A 16005-nucleotide genomic window follows, 5' to 3' on the forward strand; every position below is an offset into this window, starting at 1 on the left:
GTTCTGTTCTATGTCATTTCCTTTGAAGTCAGAGGGAGCTCTGTGCAGGACGGCAATGCGAACACCACACCGGCCTCTATACATGAAGGTGAGAACTGCCATTACGATAAACTATTCGCAATGCGGTGGAGGAAACATTGGTTTAATACACTTGGTGGCTACCCTGCAGATCCCACTGTCTGTGAGAGCTTTGTTCAACTGGAGCAAACAAGAACGTTTTGAATCTTGACATACAAGGGCTCATTCAGCAGAGGCATCCCCTGTTATGAGAGGAGGCACAGTGCTGGGCAGACATTGCAGTTTCTAGCCAGCACACTGAGGGCATTTCTCTCACATCCTCTCCATCTGTAAAGAGTCTGTTTTCAAGACCCCAAAGTGATTTTTCTATAGATTGGAGGGATGTGTAAATATTTTATGTGTTTGTACTCACATAGAATGGAGGGCAAACGGCAAGCATATAAAAGTAGCCAGACCTTTTCAATATGGAAAGAAAGTGTTCTTTGCAAGTTTTACCTGTTAAAGGGGGTACTTGGTGAAAAGTAGAGCATGCCACAGGAACAATGAAAGAAACGTTCACATGTAGAGCATATTAGAATTGCAGAAATATGAACATTTGCTTTCTATCCCAGAAGCATAATTTTGTTCATTGGTCTACAGGGTCTTTCTTCCTCCATCTGCTATCCTAATGTCTACTTAGAAACCTAAGTCAAATGATGGCTTCAGGTTATTTTCCTATAAACATTGGAATGAGTAGAGGGCAGAGAAAAATGCTTAGTAATTTTTCCCCCAACTATTCCTAACTTTGTAATAATGGCATCTACTTCCTGCAGGTTTTTGCTAATGCCGTAGCACACACTTAGCTTGCAGACCCTCCTTGCAAGCACCTCTCACAGGACAGCACACTAGCATATTGTAATGTCTCCTGTTGGATATCATCATTGGAGTGTAGAAGGCATTTCAACTTAAAATTCTGAATTATTTTACGGAAAAGTAAATCCACAGATTACTTTGGGAATGATATTTAAACACTTGAGCCTCAATGAGATTATCAATGGAGGAAATATGGATGGATGGAGAAAAAGAGAAAGCACAAAGTCCTGGAGTGCTTCATATTCAAGAATGGGAAAAAAAGAACTCCAGAAAAGCAGACCTGTGAGAACTTGTCATCAGAGCATGTAAGCACTGGCATCATTCCTTGAAATAATAGTTGCATTGTGGGGCTGGAGAGATGGCTCAGAGGTTAAGGTGCTTGCTTGGAAAGCCTAGTGACCCGGGTTTGATTCCCCAGTACCCATGTAAAGCCAGATGTACAAAGTGGTGCATACATCTGGAGTTTGTTTGTGGTGGCAGGAGGTCCTGGTGCACCCTTGCTCTTTCTCTCTATCTGCCTCTTTCTCTCTGTCTCTATCACTCTGAAATAAATAAATATATAAGAATTTTTTTAAAAATTATGTATTGTAAACCAGGTATGGTGATGCACATTTGTAATCCCAGGATTTGGGAGGGAGGCTGAGGTAGAAGGCTTGTTATTAATTTGAGACCAACTTGGACTACAGTGCTACACTGTATTGTAATATTTACAAATATTTCCAGTATGTGAATGTGCCCTAATTTACTTAAATAGTCCTCTACTGATAGTCTCTTGACTGGTCCTCTTGCTCTCAGTTTATTCTTTGTTTTTTTGTTTTTATTTTCTTCTTCTTCTTCTTTCTCCTCCTTTTCCTTCCTCCTCCTCCTTCTTCTTTATTCTTCCTCTTCTTTTTCTTCCTCCTCCTCTTCCTGTCCTTCTCCTTCTTCTTCTTCCTTTTCCAAGGTAGGGTCTCTCACTCTAGTCCAGGCTGACCTGGAATTTGCTTTGTAGCCACAAGGCTAGCCTCCAACTCACAGCAATCCTCCAACTAATTTAGCCATCCAAGTTCTAGGATTAAAGGCATGTATGTGCCATCATGCCAAGCTAGTTTATTCTTTTTTTTTTTAATTTTTATTAACATTTTCCATGATTATAAAATATATCCCATGGTAATTCCCTCCCTCCCCACCTCCACACTTTCCCGTTTGAAATTCCATTCTCCATCATATTACCTCCCCATTACAATCATTGTAATTACATATATACAATATCAACCTATTAAGTAGCCTCCTCCCTTCCTTTCTCCACCCTTTATGTCTCCTTTTCAACTTACTGGCCTCTGCTACTAAGTATTTTCATTCTCACGCAGAAGCCCAGTCATCTGTAGCTAGGATCCACATATGAGAGAGAACATGTGGCGCTTGGCTTTCTGGGCCTGGGTTACCTGACTTAGTATAATACTTTCCAGGTCCATCCATTTTTCTGCAAATTTCATAACTTCATTTTTCTTTACCGCTGAGTAGAACTCCATTGTATAAATGTACCACATCTTCATTATCCACTCATCTGTTGAGGGACATCTAGGCTGGTTCCATTTCCCAGCTATTATAAATTGAGCAGCAATAAACATGGTTGAGCATGTACTTCTAAGGAAATGAGATGAGTCCTTTGGATATATGCCTAGGAGCGCTATAGCTGGGTCATATGGTACATCAATCTCTAGCTGCTTTAGGAACCTCCACACTGTTTTCCACAATGGCTGGACCAGATTGCATTCCCACCAGCAGTGCAGAAGGGTTCCTTTTTTTCCACATCCCCGCCAACATTTATGATCATTTGTTTTCATGATGGTGGCCAATCTGACAGGAGTGAGATGGAATCTCAATGTAGTTTTAATCTGCATTTCCCTGATGACTAGTGACGTAGAACATTTTTTAAGATGCTTATATGCCATTCGTATTTCTTCCTTTGAGAACTCTCTATTTAGCTCCATAGCCCATTTTTTGATTGGCTTGTTTGATTCCTTATTATTTAACTTTTTGAGTTCTTTGTATATCCTAGATATTAATCCTCTATCAGATATATAGCTGGCGAAGATTTTTTCCCATTCTGTAGGTTGCCTCTTTGCTTTTTTCACTGTGTCCTTTGCGGTGCAAAATCTTTGTAATTTCATTAGGTCCCAGTGGTTAATCTGTGGTTTTATTGCATGAGCAATTGGGGTTGTATTCAGAAAGTCTTTGCCAAGACCAATATGTTGAAGGGTTTCCCCTACTTTTTCCTCTAGCAGTTTCAGAGTTTCCGGTCTGATGTTAAGGTCTTTAATCCATTTGGACTTAATTCTTGTGCATGGCGAGAGAGAAGAATCTATTTTCATCCTTCTGCAGATATTTATCCAATTTTCAAAACACCATTTGCTGAAGAGGCTGTCTCTTCTCCAATGAGTATTTTTGGCATTTTTATCGAATATCAGGTGGCTATAGCTACTTGGGCTTACATCTGGGTCCTCTATTCTGTTCCACTGATCTACATGTCTGTTTTTGTGCCAGTACCATGCTGTTTTTGTTACTATGGCTCTGTAGTATAGGGTAAAATCAGGTATGGTGATACCACCAGCCTCTTTTTTGTTGCTCAGTATTATTTTAGATATTCGAGGTTTTTTGTGATTCCAAATGAATTTTTGGATTGTTTTTTCTATTTCCATGAAGAAAGCCTTTGGAATTTTGATAGGGATTGCATTAAATGTGTAGATTGCTTTAGGTAAGATTGCCATTTTCACGATATTGATTCTTCCAAGCCAGGATCAAGGGATGTTTCTCCACTTTCTAGTGTCTTCTGCAATTTCTTGCTTGAGTGTTTTAAAGTTCTCATTGTATAGATTCTTTACTTCCTTGGTTAGGTTTATTCCAAGGTATTTTATTTTTTTGATGCAATTGTGAATGGGAGTGATTCTCTGATTTCATCCTCTGTGTGTTTGTTGTTAGCATATATGAAGGCTACTGATTTCTGTGTATTTATTTTGTATCCTGCTACATTGCTGTAGGTTTTGATCAGCTCTAACAGCTTGCTAGTAGAGTTTTTAGGGTCCTTTATGTATAGAATCATGTCATCTGCAAATAATGATAACTTGATTTCTTCCTTTCCAATTTGTATCCCTTGTATGTGTGTCTCTTGCCTTATTGCTATGGCCAAGACTTCCAAAACTATATTAAATAGAAGTGGGGACAGTGGACACCCTTGTCTTGTTCCTAATTTTAGTGGAAAAGCTTCCAGTTTTTCCCCATTTAGTAATATGTTGGCTGTAGGCTTGTCATAAATAGCCTTTATTATATTGAGATATGTTCCTTCTATTCCCAGTCTTTGTAGGACTTTTATCATGAAGGGATGTTGGATTTTGTCAAATGCTTTCTCTGCATCTAATGAGATGATCATGTGATTTTTGTCCTTCAACCCGTTTATGTAATGTATTACATTTATAGATTTGCGTATGTTGAACCATCCCTGCATCTCTGGGATAAAGCCTACTTGGTCAGGGTGAATGATCTTTTTGATATACTCTTGTATTCTGTTTGCCAATATTTTGTTGAGAATTTTTGCATCTATGTTCATGAGGGAGATTGTTCTGTAATTTTCTTTTTTTGTTCTATCTTTGCCTGGTTTTGGTATCAGGGTGATACTGGCCTCATAGAAGGAGTTTGGTAGAATTCCTTCTTTTTCTATTTCCTGGAAAAGCTTAAGAAGCAATGGTGTTAGCTCTTCCTTAACAGTCTGGTAAAATTCAGCAGTGAATCCATCCGGGCCTGGGCTTTTTTTAGTTGGGAGATTATTGATAACTGTTCGGATCTCCATGTTTGTTATAGGTCTCTTTAAGTGATTAATCTCATTTTGATTTAATTTAGGTAGGTCATATAGATCAAGGAAATCATCCATTTCTTTCAGATTTTCATACTTTGTGGAGTATATGCTTTTATAGTATGTCCCTATGATTTTTTGAATTTCTCTGGAATCTGTTGTGATGTTACGTTGTTTATCTCTGATTTTATTAATTTGTGTCTCTTCTCTCTTTCTTTTGGTCAGATTTGCTAAGGGTTTATCAATCTTGTTTATCCTTTCAAAGAACCAACTCTTTGTTTCATTAATTCTTTGGATTGTTCTTTTTGTTTCTATCTCATTAATTTCTGCCCTAATCTTTATTATTTCTTCCCGTCTACTAATTTTTGGTTTGCCTTGTTCTTCTTTTTCCAAGGCTTTAAGGCGAAGCATTAGGTCGTTTACTTGCGACCTTTCTAATTTCTTAATATAGGCACTTAAGGCTATAAATTTACCTCTTAGAACTGCCTTCATTGTGTCCCAGAGATTTTGGTATGTTGTGTTCTCATTATCATTTGACTCTATAAATTTTTTTATTTCCTTTTTGATTTCTTCATTGACCCACTCATCATTTAGTAGTGTATTGTTTAGTTTCCATGATTTTGTGTATGCTCTATAGCCTTTCTTGCTACTGATTTGTAGTTTAATTCCATTGTGGTCAGATAGAATGCAAGGAATTATTTCAATTTTCCTGAATTGGTTAAGATTTGCTTTGTGTCCTAATATATGGTCTATTTTAGAGAATGTTCCATGTGCTGCTGAAAAGAATGTATATTCTGCAGCCTTTGGATGAAATGTCCTGTATATATCTGTTAGGTCCATTCCTTCTATGACCTCATTTAGTCCAGATGCCTCTCTGTTTATTCTTTCCCTGGATGACCTGTCAATTGATGAGAGTGGGGTGTTAAAGTCACCCACCACCACTGTGTTTGGTGTTATCTGTGACCTTAGTTCTAATAGTGTTTGTCAGATGAATTTGGGAGCCCCCATGTTAGGTGCATATATGTTTAGGATTGTAATGTCCTCCTGTTGGAGTGTGCCCTTAATCAATATAAAGTGACCTTCCTTATCTTTCTTGACTAACATCGGACTAAAGTCTACCCTGTCTGATATTAGGATAGCAACCCCTGCTTGTTTTCTAGGCCCATTTTCTTGAAACACCGTCTTCCAACCTTTCACCCTAAGATAATGTCTATCCTTTGTAGAAAGGTGAGTTTCTTGGAGACAACAAATTGTAGGATCCTGCTTTTTAACCCAGTCTGCAAATCTATGTCTTTTCGTTGGGGCATTGAGACCGTTGATATTAAGAGATATTATTGAAAGGTGTGTATTTATGTTTGCCATTTTTTTGTGTGTGTGTGTTACTGGTTCTACCTGTGCTCTCTTCTGTTAACTGGTATTTGAGTATAGCTTGTTTTTTCTAGGTTCCTTATATGTGTGCTTTTCCTTTTGTTCAGCATGGAGGATTCTACCAAGTATTTTCTGTAGAGCTGGTTTTGTCTTCAAATACTCCTTTAACCTGCTTTTGTCATGGAATGTCTTTATTTCTCCATCTATTTGAATGGATAACTTTGCAGGATAAAGTAACCTTGGTTGACAGTTGTTATCTTTCAGAACTTGGAATATATCACTCCAAGCCCTTCTGGCTTTAAAAGTTTGTGTTGAATAATCTGCTGTAATCCTGATGGGCTTGCTTTTGTAGGTAACTTGATTTTTCTCTCTAACTGCTTTCAATATTTTTTCTTTGGTTTGTGTGTTTGGAAGTTTGATTATAATATGGCGAGGAGAGGTTCTTTCTGGGTTTTGTCTGGCTGGGGTTCTAAAGGCTTCCTGTATCTGTATTGGCACCTCTTTCCCAATTTGGGGGAAATTTTCCTCTATGATTTTGTTGAAGATGCCTACTATGCCTCTGGAGTGGAGTTCTTCTCCTTCTACTATCCCCTGAATTCTTATATTGGATCTTTTCATAGTGTCCCGAATATCTTGAAATTCCCACTCATACTTTTCTATAAGTTTGTCTTTCTCTTTGTTGGACTGCATTAGGTCTGCCACCTGGTCTTCTAGCTTAGATATTCTGTCCTCTCCCTCATCCATCCTACTGGTGAGATTTTCTACAGAGTTTTTTTATTTCATTAACTGTGTTCTTCATTGCTAGTAATTCTGACTGGTTTTTCTTTATTATTTCTATTTCCCTATTTATGTCTTGTATTGCCTTCTTTATTTCATTAAATTGGTATCCTGCCTCTTCTTTGATTCCTTTGATTTTCTCTTTGATTTCTTCTTTGATTGTTTTCATGTGTTCTTTGACCTCTTTGAACATATTTATAATTATTCTTTTGAACTCTTTCTCAGGCATTTCCTCTAACTCTTTCTCACTGGAGGACATTTCTGATGCATTAATACTTTTAGGTGGATTTATATCGTCTTGCTTTTTAGTGTTTCTTGTGTTATAATGTATATATTTTTGCATCTTGGATTAAGTTAATGCTTGGATTTTCTAGCTAGCTGTGTATTCTTAGCTGTATCAATTGATTTGATGTAATATATTTTCAGGGTAGGACCTTAAGATATTAGGTGTGGCTCTTAAGACTCTCAGAGTATCTACAAAGATGTTCTTAGGGGTTGAGTTTCCCTGCTTTAGGAGTATTCAAGCAGGCTGAGTGGAATAAAATACAGGTAGATTCTAAAATTTAACTAAACACTGTACACATTCAATCAAAAACAGCCCCGAGTATGTATGCAAGAGTAGTTATTATAATGACCAGATCCTCTATCAACAAAGAGGTTTAGATTTCTGGTCTGTTGAGGGATCCAAGTCAGCTTGTGACCAAGTGAGACCCTTCCCTGGTGCAATCCCAGTTACCTTGGGTGATTTTGGTCTCAGTCAAGTTGCTGCCTGGGTCGTCGGGCTGCTGTTCTGATTTCTGGAGCTGGGCACTTGCTTTTCCTACGGTGCAAACCGAGACGTTGCTGCTGCCTCTGCTGCTGCCGTAGCTGCCACCACCGGAGCCACCACCGCTGCTGAAGCTGCCACTGCCGTGTCCACCGCCACTGCTCCCCCCGAAGCCGCTGCTGCGGGATCTGCCGCCGCTGCCGCTCCTGGGTCCGCTGCTGCTGGGGCCGCTGGTACTGGTGCTGGAGCCACTGAAGTTGCTGCTGAACTCTGCTCCTGCTTGGGTCCCGCTGTCAGCCCAAGTTGGTGTGGCCGGGTCCCGGGCCGCTGCTGTGTTTGCTGGAGCTGGGTTCAGGCATTGGGGGAGGGGAGGGAGCCACAGCTGCTCTGGTTGTCTCACTGCTCCTCGTGTTCTTCTACCTCGCGGTCTGCTCCTCCGCTGCTCGCTGCCGCTCTCCCCTCACGTTTCCGAGTTGTGGAGAGCGTGGTGTGAGGGGAAAATCCCGCAGCTGGCTTTTCCTGCGGCTCGAGCCGAGAGTCTGGAGGCTTTCTGCTGCGCCACGGCTGCGGCGGTTGGCCAAGCTGCCGGAGCCGCTTTTCCGCCTGTGCAGGCTCTGGATGCTCTATAACTCTTCTACTTCTCCGCTGCCGCCTCAATTTCCTATACACCTCACTTTTTAGTAAAAGTGTGTATTTTGCTGAGTTTTTTTGGTCTTTTTCCCCCCTAGGCTGCTTTGGCGTGGTACCTACGCCGCCATCTTAACCGGAAGTCTAGTTTATTCTTATTTCAAACCAATCCATATACTGCCTAATTTAGCCTTGAATTAACATGAATTATTTGTGCATGGATGAAAAGTAGAACTAGGCGTGGTGGTGTGTGTACTTACAAGGCAGAGGTAGGTGGATTGCCCTGAGTTGGATGACTACCCTGAGACTACATATGATTTCCAGGTCAGCCTGGGCTAAAGCATGACCCTACCTCAAAAAAAAAAAAAAAAAGAAAGAAAGAAAGAAAGAAAAAAGAATGTAGAATCTTTTAAGTCAGATCTGGTGGCTAATATCAGGAATCCTAGCACTCAAGAAGCCAAGAACGGGAGGCAGAGGTAGGAGGATTGCCGTGAGTTCAAGGCCACCCTGAGACTACATAGTGAATTCCAGGTCAGCTTGAGCCAGAGTGAGACCCTACCTCGAAAAACCAAAAAAAAAAAAAAAAAAACAAAAGAAGCCAAGAAAGAAGGATCACTGTGAATTGAGGTGAACCTAGAATAGAGTGAAATGCTGCCTCAAAAAAAAAAATAAATAAAAAAAAAAATATATATATATATATATATATATATATATATATGAAATTATGGTCTCCAATGATAAGCTCCCAATAATCTCTGGACAAAAGAGGGGCCACATCCATCAAAATCTCCCTAAAATAACAATGCTTATCCCATTTAACCTATGCTGATTTCATTCTCCATTGAAGAATCTGTTTTTCTTTTTCGGGAGTTGGTGAGACCTGAGGAAATAAACCACTCCTCACACTTTAGCCAAAGCCCAGGTGCAACCACAGAGGAACTGAGACAAGCAAAAGTGCTGCTTCCATGGTGGGCCTGACAATCAGTGCCAGGGCAATGGAGATAGACCCTGAGGATACACAACTCACACCGAAACAGAGATTCTAAGGCTCCTAAGAGCTCATCACTAAAAGTAGACTTAAAGCATACCCACTACAGATCAGGAAATTTGGAGAAGAGGGGGCAGAAAGATTTTTTTTTTTTAATTTTTTATTTATTTGAGAGCGACAGACACAGAGAGAAAGACAGATAGAGGAAGAGAGAGAGAATGGGCGCGCCAGGGCTTCCAGCCACTGCAAACGAACTCCAGACGCGTGCGCCCCCTTGTGCATCTGGCTAACGTGGGACCTGGGGAACCAAGCCTCGAACCGGGGTCCTTAGGCTTCACAGGCAAGCGCTTAACCGCTAAGCCATCTCTCCAGCCAGGCAGAAAGATTTTAAGAGCCATTGTTGGGAGGGCATACCCAGAGGCATTGCCCCCTTCCCCTCCAATGACTGCTGTTCTCACAATACATAACCCACAACTTCACGGTGAATACCAGCAACACCACTGAGGTGGACCCTCAGAAGATTGGGGGCAGTGATGAGGGAAATGATAGTTCCAACACATGATGTATCCATACAAAATACAGTACTGTGTTGGTTTGATTCAGGTGTCCCCATAAATTTAGGTGTTCTGAAAGCTAGGTCCCCAGCTGATAGCAATTTGGGAATTAAAGTCTCCTGAAGGCTGTGTATTCTTGGGGGCAGGCTTATGGGTCTTACAACCAGCTTCCTCTTGCTAGTGTTTGGCATACTCTCCTGTGGCTGTTGTTCATTTGATGTTGGCCAAGAGGTGATATCCACCTTCTGCTCATGCCATCATTTTTCTCTGCCATTGTGGAGCTTCCCCTCCAATCCTTAAGCCAAAATAAGCTTTTTTTTTTTTTCTTCCCAAAAGTTGCTCTTGGTCAGGTATTTTCTGCCAGCAATGTGAACCTGAATGCAGCAGTAAAGTTGGTACCAAGAAATGGTGTGATTGCTGCTGGAATCCTGACTATAGCTTTGACCTTTTGGAACTGCTTTGCAGGAGGAATGTGGAAGGAGTTGAAATCCTGGCCTAAGAGATGCCTTGTACTGCTATAAGTACAGATTGATAGACTATTCTGGTCAGAGTTGAAAGACCTGAATGCAGTAAGAATTGTGGGTTTGGCTTATGAGGGTGACAAAGAGCTTTGCCTGGACTGGTCTAGAAGTGGTTTGTGTGAGAAGCTTGCTGTTATACCCATGTCCTGAGAACTTGTGCAGGGTTGCATTGCACAGAAATTAACAGGTTTGAGCCAAGGGATATAGCACAGAAAAAAATAAATCTTTGGGCCAAAACTTCTGCCTATTCAACTACAATTGTATGAAAGATTACAACCATTGAGATTGGGCTAGCTGACCTGTATTTGAGACAACAGGAAGAATGCAGATGCTTTTGAAGGTGCCTGAATGCTGAAAGAGTGTCCTGTTCTTCAAAGTCTTTAGTCCTTCCTGGATTAATAACTTGATAGCCCAACTGGTATTATGAAGTATAACAAATTCAGGAAAGAGAAGGTCATTGAATTTGAAACATGGTTTTATATTCTGGAAATGGCCATAGGCAGTGGAAGCAGGCTTGTTGGATTATCTGTGTGGAGACCCAGTGGAGCTATGAGTTTGGACCATGGGTTGAAGTAGAGACCCAGTGGTGATGCCAGGACTATGAGATGGCTGCCAAGGAAAGATGTGGGCCCTAGGTGAAGTTTTCTGGAACTGTGAATGGTCTAGCTGGAGGAGCAGAATTGGAATTCCAGACACTTGTCACTGGTTACAATTATCACACTTGGAGACTTGTCACTGACTAGAATTGTTGAGCTATAGAGTTTGGTGTTTGCCATGTCTCAATCTTGTATTGGTTGAATATTTCTTTGCTCTGCCTAATGCCATCTTTTACAGCATGAATGTTTATTTTGTGCCATTTATTATGTTTTTTTTTTGTTTATTTTAGTTTTGGGTTTTGTTTTTTTTTTTTGGTATTATAGCTCAGTTAAAAGACCTTGGACTATGGGGATGTTTGAACATCATTGGGATTGATTAAAAACTATGGGGACTTTTCAAGTTGGATGAATGCATTGCATTTTATATCATGTATGGTTACCAGTTTATGGGGGTGAGGGCAGAATGGCGGTTTGATTCAGGTGTCCCCATAAAATTAGTTGTTCTGAATACTAGGTCCCCAGCTGATGGCAATTTGGGAATTAAAGCCTCCTGGAGGTTGTGTATTGTTGGGAGTGGGCTTAGGAGTGTTATACCTAGCTTCCTCTTGCCAGTGTTTAGCACACTCTCCTATTGCTGTTGTCTACCTGATGATGGCCAGGAGGTGATGTGTACTCTCTGCTCATGCCATCGTTTTCCCCTGCCATCATGGAGCTTCCCCTTGAGTCAGTAAGCCAAAATAAACCTTTTTATTCCCACAAGCTGCTCTTGGTCATGCATTTTCTGCCAGCAATGTGAACCTGGCTAGAAAAACTATTAATAAAAAATTTTAAAATAAGAATAATTTTTTAAAAGTTAAAAAGAAACAGCTGGGTGTAGTGGCACATACCTTTAATCCCAGTACTTGTAAGGTGGTTATAGGAGGATCTTTGTGAGCTCAAGGCCACCCTGAGACTATATAGTGAATTCCAGGTCAGCCTGGATTAGAGCAAGATCCTATCTCCAAAAAAAAAAAAAAAAGAAAAAAGAAAAAAGAGAAGTAAAAAAATTGAATAAAAATGTTATGTTGTATTTCTATGATAAAATACAATGCAGGTATTCAAAATCATATCGAAGGGCCAGCCTGGACTAGAGAGCCTACCTTGAAAAACCAATAAATAAATAAAATTTTATACACACACACATATATTGAGAGCTGGGCATGGTGGCGCATGCCTTTAATCCCAATACTTGGGCGACAGAGGTAGGACGGTCACTGTGAGTATGAGTTTGAGGCCACCCTAAGAGTACATAGTGAATTCCAGGTCATCCTAGGATAGAGTAAGACCCTATGTTGAAAAACCAATATATTAAAACCAGGTGTGGTTATACACCTTTAATACTAGCTGGAGAGACTGAGGTAGGAGGATTGCTTTGAGTTCAAGGCCAGACTGGGGCTACAGATTGAGTTCCGGGTCAGCCTGAGCTAGAATGAGACCTTGTCTTGAAAAACAGGTTGAGAAAGTGCAAAGTATGATCACAAGTTCCAGAACAGCCTGGATTGCAAACAAACAAAAGCTAGACCTATTTCTAGGTGGGGTTCCCAGGTGATTTTTATTTTATTTTTGAAGCTCCCATGTATTTTGAGAATATCTTTCATCTTTAAGTTATTTTTTAAGATACTTTAATGGTTTTCAATTTCTATTAGTGGGAACCAAACCCAGAACTATATATATGTTAGGCAAGCTGCCTTCCACTGAGCTCTACCCTCAGTCTTCCCCCCCCCCCCTTGGAGAAGGAGGCAGTTCGAGGTGGGGTCCCACTCTAGCCCAGGCAGACCTGGAATTCACTATCTAGTGTCAGGCTGGCCCCAGACTCAGTGATTCTCCTCCCTCAGCCTCCTGAATATTGGGATTAAACGCATGCCCCACAATACCCCGCCACCCTCCGTCTTTAAAAAGCATATTTTTTAGGGCTGGAGAGATGGCTTAGTGGTTAAGCGCTTCTCTGTGAAGCCTAAGGACCCTGGTTCGAGGCTCGGTTCCCCAGGTCCCACGTCAGCCAGATGCACAAGGGGGCGCACACATCTGGAGTTCATTTGCAGAGGCTGGAAGCCCTGGCGCGCCCATTCTCTCTCTCCCTCTATCTGTCTTTCTCTCTGTGTCTGTCGCTCTCAAATAAATAAATAAAAATTTTTTTAAAAAGCATATTTTTTACTAGGGAGATGGCTCAGTAAATAAGGCACTTGTTTGCAAATTCTGCCAGCCCAGGTTCAATACCCCAATACCCACACAAAGCCAGATGTACAAAGTGGTGCATGTGTGGCACATGTGTCTGGAGTTTATTTGCAACAGCAAGATGCCCTGGCATGCCCATTCTCCCTTTCCCTTCTCTCTCCCAAATAACTAAATAAAACAAAAAGCATACTTTAATTATGTTACTTCACAATCAGGAGAGGAGCGTTGATTTTTTTTTTTCTTGCCTAAAATGAAAATCTTTAAATATCTTAATTTAGAAGTCAAGACTTTTATTGTTTTTCCATTGACACAAAACCCTTTGTTTTAGTTAAATGGTTCTATTCAAGGTCTCCTGATATACTTTGTACTTTCCTATAGCCATACTCTTCTATCTATATATCTATGAGAGAGAGAAAGAGAGAGAGAGGAGAGAGAACACAGAGAGAATGGGTACACCAGGGCTTCCTGCCACTACAAATGAACTCAAGACACATGAGACTAGAACCTGGATCAGTAGGCTTTGGAAGTGCCTTTAAACTCTGAGCCATTTTTACAGCCCCACACTACTTTTTTTTTAAGTGTTGGGATTATTTTATGGCTCCACTTTTCCTATAATTTTTACAAATCCTTTAAGGCATTAAGTTCCATCTGATAGTTGGCTTAACAACATGAATGATGGAAGAGGTATGTTAAATTAATGACTCTGTTATTTATTCAGCATTTATCACAGGATGTTTTGCAGTATTGTGGCTCTTTTTCTATGGGCCCAAAACTTATCTCCCTAACTGGCATTTTTATTTTCAAAGGACCTGTCTGGGACTTGGAGTTCTTTGTATTTCCCATAATGTCCTGAGCTTTGTTCACAATAAGCATGCAATAAACATTTGCAGAGGTTTAGATCCAACGCCATTTCAAATAAACATCACTTTTAAATTTTGAAATAACTTTGGATCTCTCTATATATTTATATCTTTAAAAATCATTTATTTATTTATTTGAGAGAGAGAGAATGGGCATGCCAGGGCCTTTAGCCACTGCAAACAAACTCCAGAAGTGTGCTCCCCCTGGAATTCACTATGTAGTCCCAGGCTGGCCTCAAACTCACAGCAATCCTCCTACCTCTGCCTCCCAAGTGCTGGGAGTAAAGGTATGTGCCACCACACCGAGCCCCTGCAATTCTCAGGTCCCTGCTCCTCATTAGATTGAGATTACAGATGAGCATGGACACACCCAGTTGTTTATACGGGTCCTGGGATTGATGTGAGCAGTCTCTCAGACTCCCTTGGCCCTCATGCTTGAATAGGAAGTGCTCTTACCCACTGAGTCATCTTCCCAGCTCCCAATATTTTTTCAATGTAGTAGTGTAGGTATTTGCAAAACAGTTATATTTATGCTTTAAAAAATATGATGCCAGGATTGGTGGCGCACACCTTTAATCCCAGCACTCAGGAGGCCGAGGTAGGAGGATCACCGTGAGTTCAAGGCCACCCTGAGACTACATAATGCATTCTAGGTCAGCCTGGACTAGAGTGAGACCCTACCTCAAAAAAACAAAATAAATAAACAAATAAGAAAGGAAGGAAAGAAAGAAAGAAAGAAAGAAAGAAAGAAAGAAAGAAAGAAAGAAAGAAAGAAAGAAAGAAATGAATGTACATGTTTCATCCATATAAAGCAAGCTTTGAAGCCTGTGACTTGTGACAGGCCATGTGATTTTGTGTTCAGTACTATGGATTGAACTTTGGGCCTCACATGCTAGGCAAGCACTCTGGCCCCTGCCCTCAAGCCAAGCACACTCCCTGAAGGTTTTAAGAGCAGCACCAGTGTGGTAACTCCTTTAATCCCAGAATTTGGGAGACTGAGTTCCAGGTCAGTCTGGGTTAATATGAGATCCTGCCTCAAAACAAAACAACCTGTTGTGGAGGTGTAACCTTTAATCCCAGCACTTGGGAGGCAGAGGTAGGGGGTCCCCTGTGAGTTTGAGGCCAGACTGGGACTACTTAGCAATTTCCAGGTCAGCCTGGGCTAGAATGAGACCCTACCTCAAAAAACCGAAAACAAGAGCTTGGAGAGATCTCTTAGCTGTTAAGGTACTTGCCTGAGAAGCCAAAGGACCCATGTTCAACTCCCCAGATCCCACATAAGCCAGATACACAAGGTGAGATATGTGCAAGGTCACACATGTGCACAAGGTGGCACATGTATCTGGAGTTCAAATGCAGTAGCTAGAGGCCCTGACACACCAATTCTTACTCTCTCTCTCTATCTCTCATTAAAAAAAGACCAAAAACAAAGCTAAAGATTTTAAGAACAATCCTAAGCACTTAAAGATCTTAAAGTACTTGTTAAATTATTATCCTTTAACCTAAAACAAGAGTCATACTAAAGGTAAGTATAAGGAAGTCTCAAAAAGTTCTGAATTTTATTTCTATATATTATAAAAACATCAAACTCAGGCTGGAGAAATGGCTTCGTGGTTAAGGCACTTGTTTGCAAAGCCAAAGGACCCAGGTTCAATTCCCCAGGATCCATGTAAGTCAGATGCACAAGCCAGCACATGTATCTGGAGTTTGCAGCACTGGAGACCCTGGTGTGCCCATTCTCATTCTCTCTCTCAAATAAATAATTTTTAAAAATCAAAATCTGGGGCTGGAGGGATGGCTTAGTGGTTAAGATGTTTGCTGCAAAGCCAAAGGACCCAGGTTTGATTCCCCAGGACCCATGTTAGCCAGATGCACGAGGGGGTACATGTGTCTGGAGTTTATTTGCAGTGGCTGGAGGCCCTGGTGCACCCATTCGCTCTCCCTTCACCCCATCAAATAAATAAATAAATAAATAAATAAATAAATAAATAAATTAAAAATCAAACTTTTTTATTGACAACTTCCGTAATTACAG

General features: G+C 40.7%; 1 protein-coding gene across 2 annotated transcripts in view; it reads left to right on the top strand.

Moving 5' to 3' along the window:
• The first annotated feature begins 840 nt into the window (after positions 1-840).
• Frs2 (fibroblast growth factor receptor substrate 2) overlaps positions 841-16005 on the top strand; it is a 154604-nt gene continuing 139439 nt past the window's right edge. For both annotated transcript variants that reach the window (XM_045151874.1, XM_045151876.1), the window contains exon 1: positions 841-1175. The gene's annotated coding sequence lies outside the window, so the exon portion shown is untranslated. The remainder of the gene's footprint in view (positions 1176-16005) is intronic.

The sequence above is a fragment of the Jaculus jaculus genome, chromosome 6 (genome assembly GCF_020740685.1).
Source record: "Jaculus jaculus isolate mJacJac1 chromosome 6, mJacJac1.mat.Y.cur, whole genome shotgun sequence".
NCBI classification, from domain to species: Eukaryota; Metazoa; Chordata; class Mammalia; order Rodentia; family Dipodidae; genus Jaculus; species Jaculus jaculus.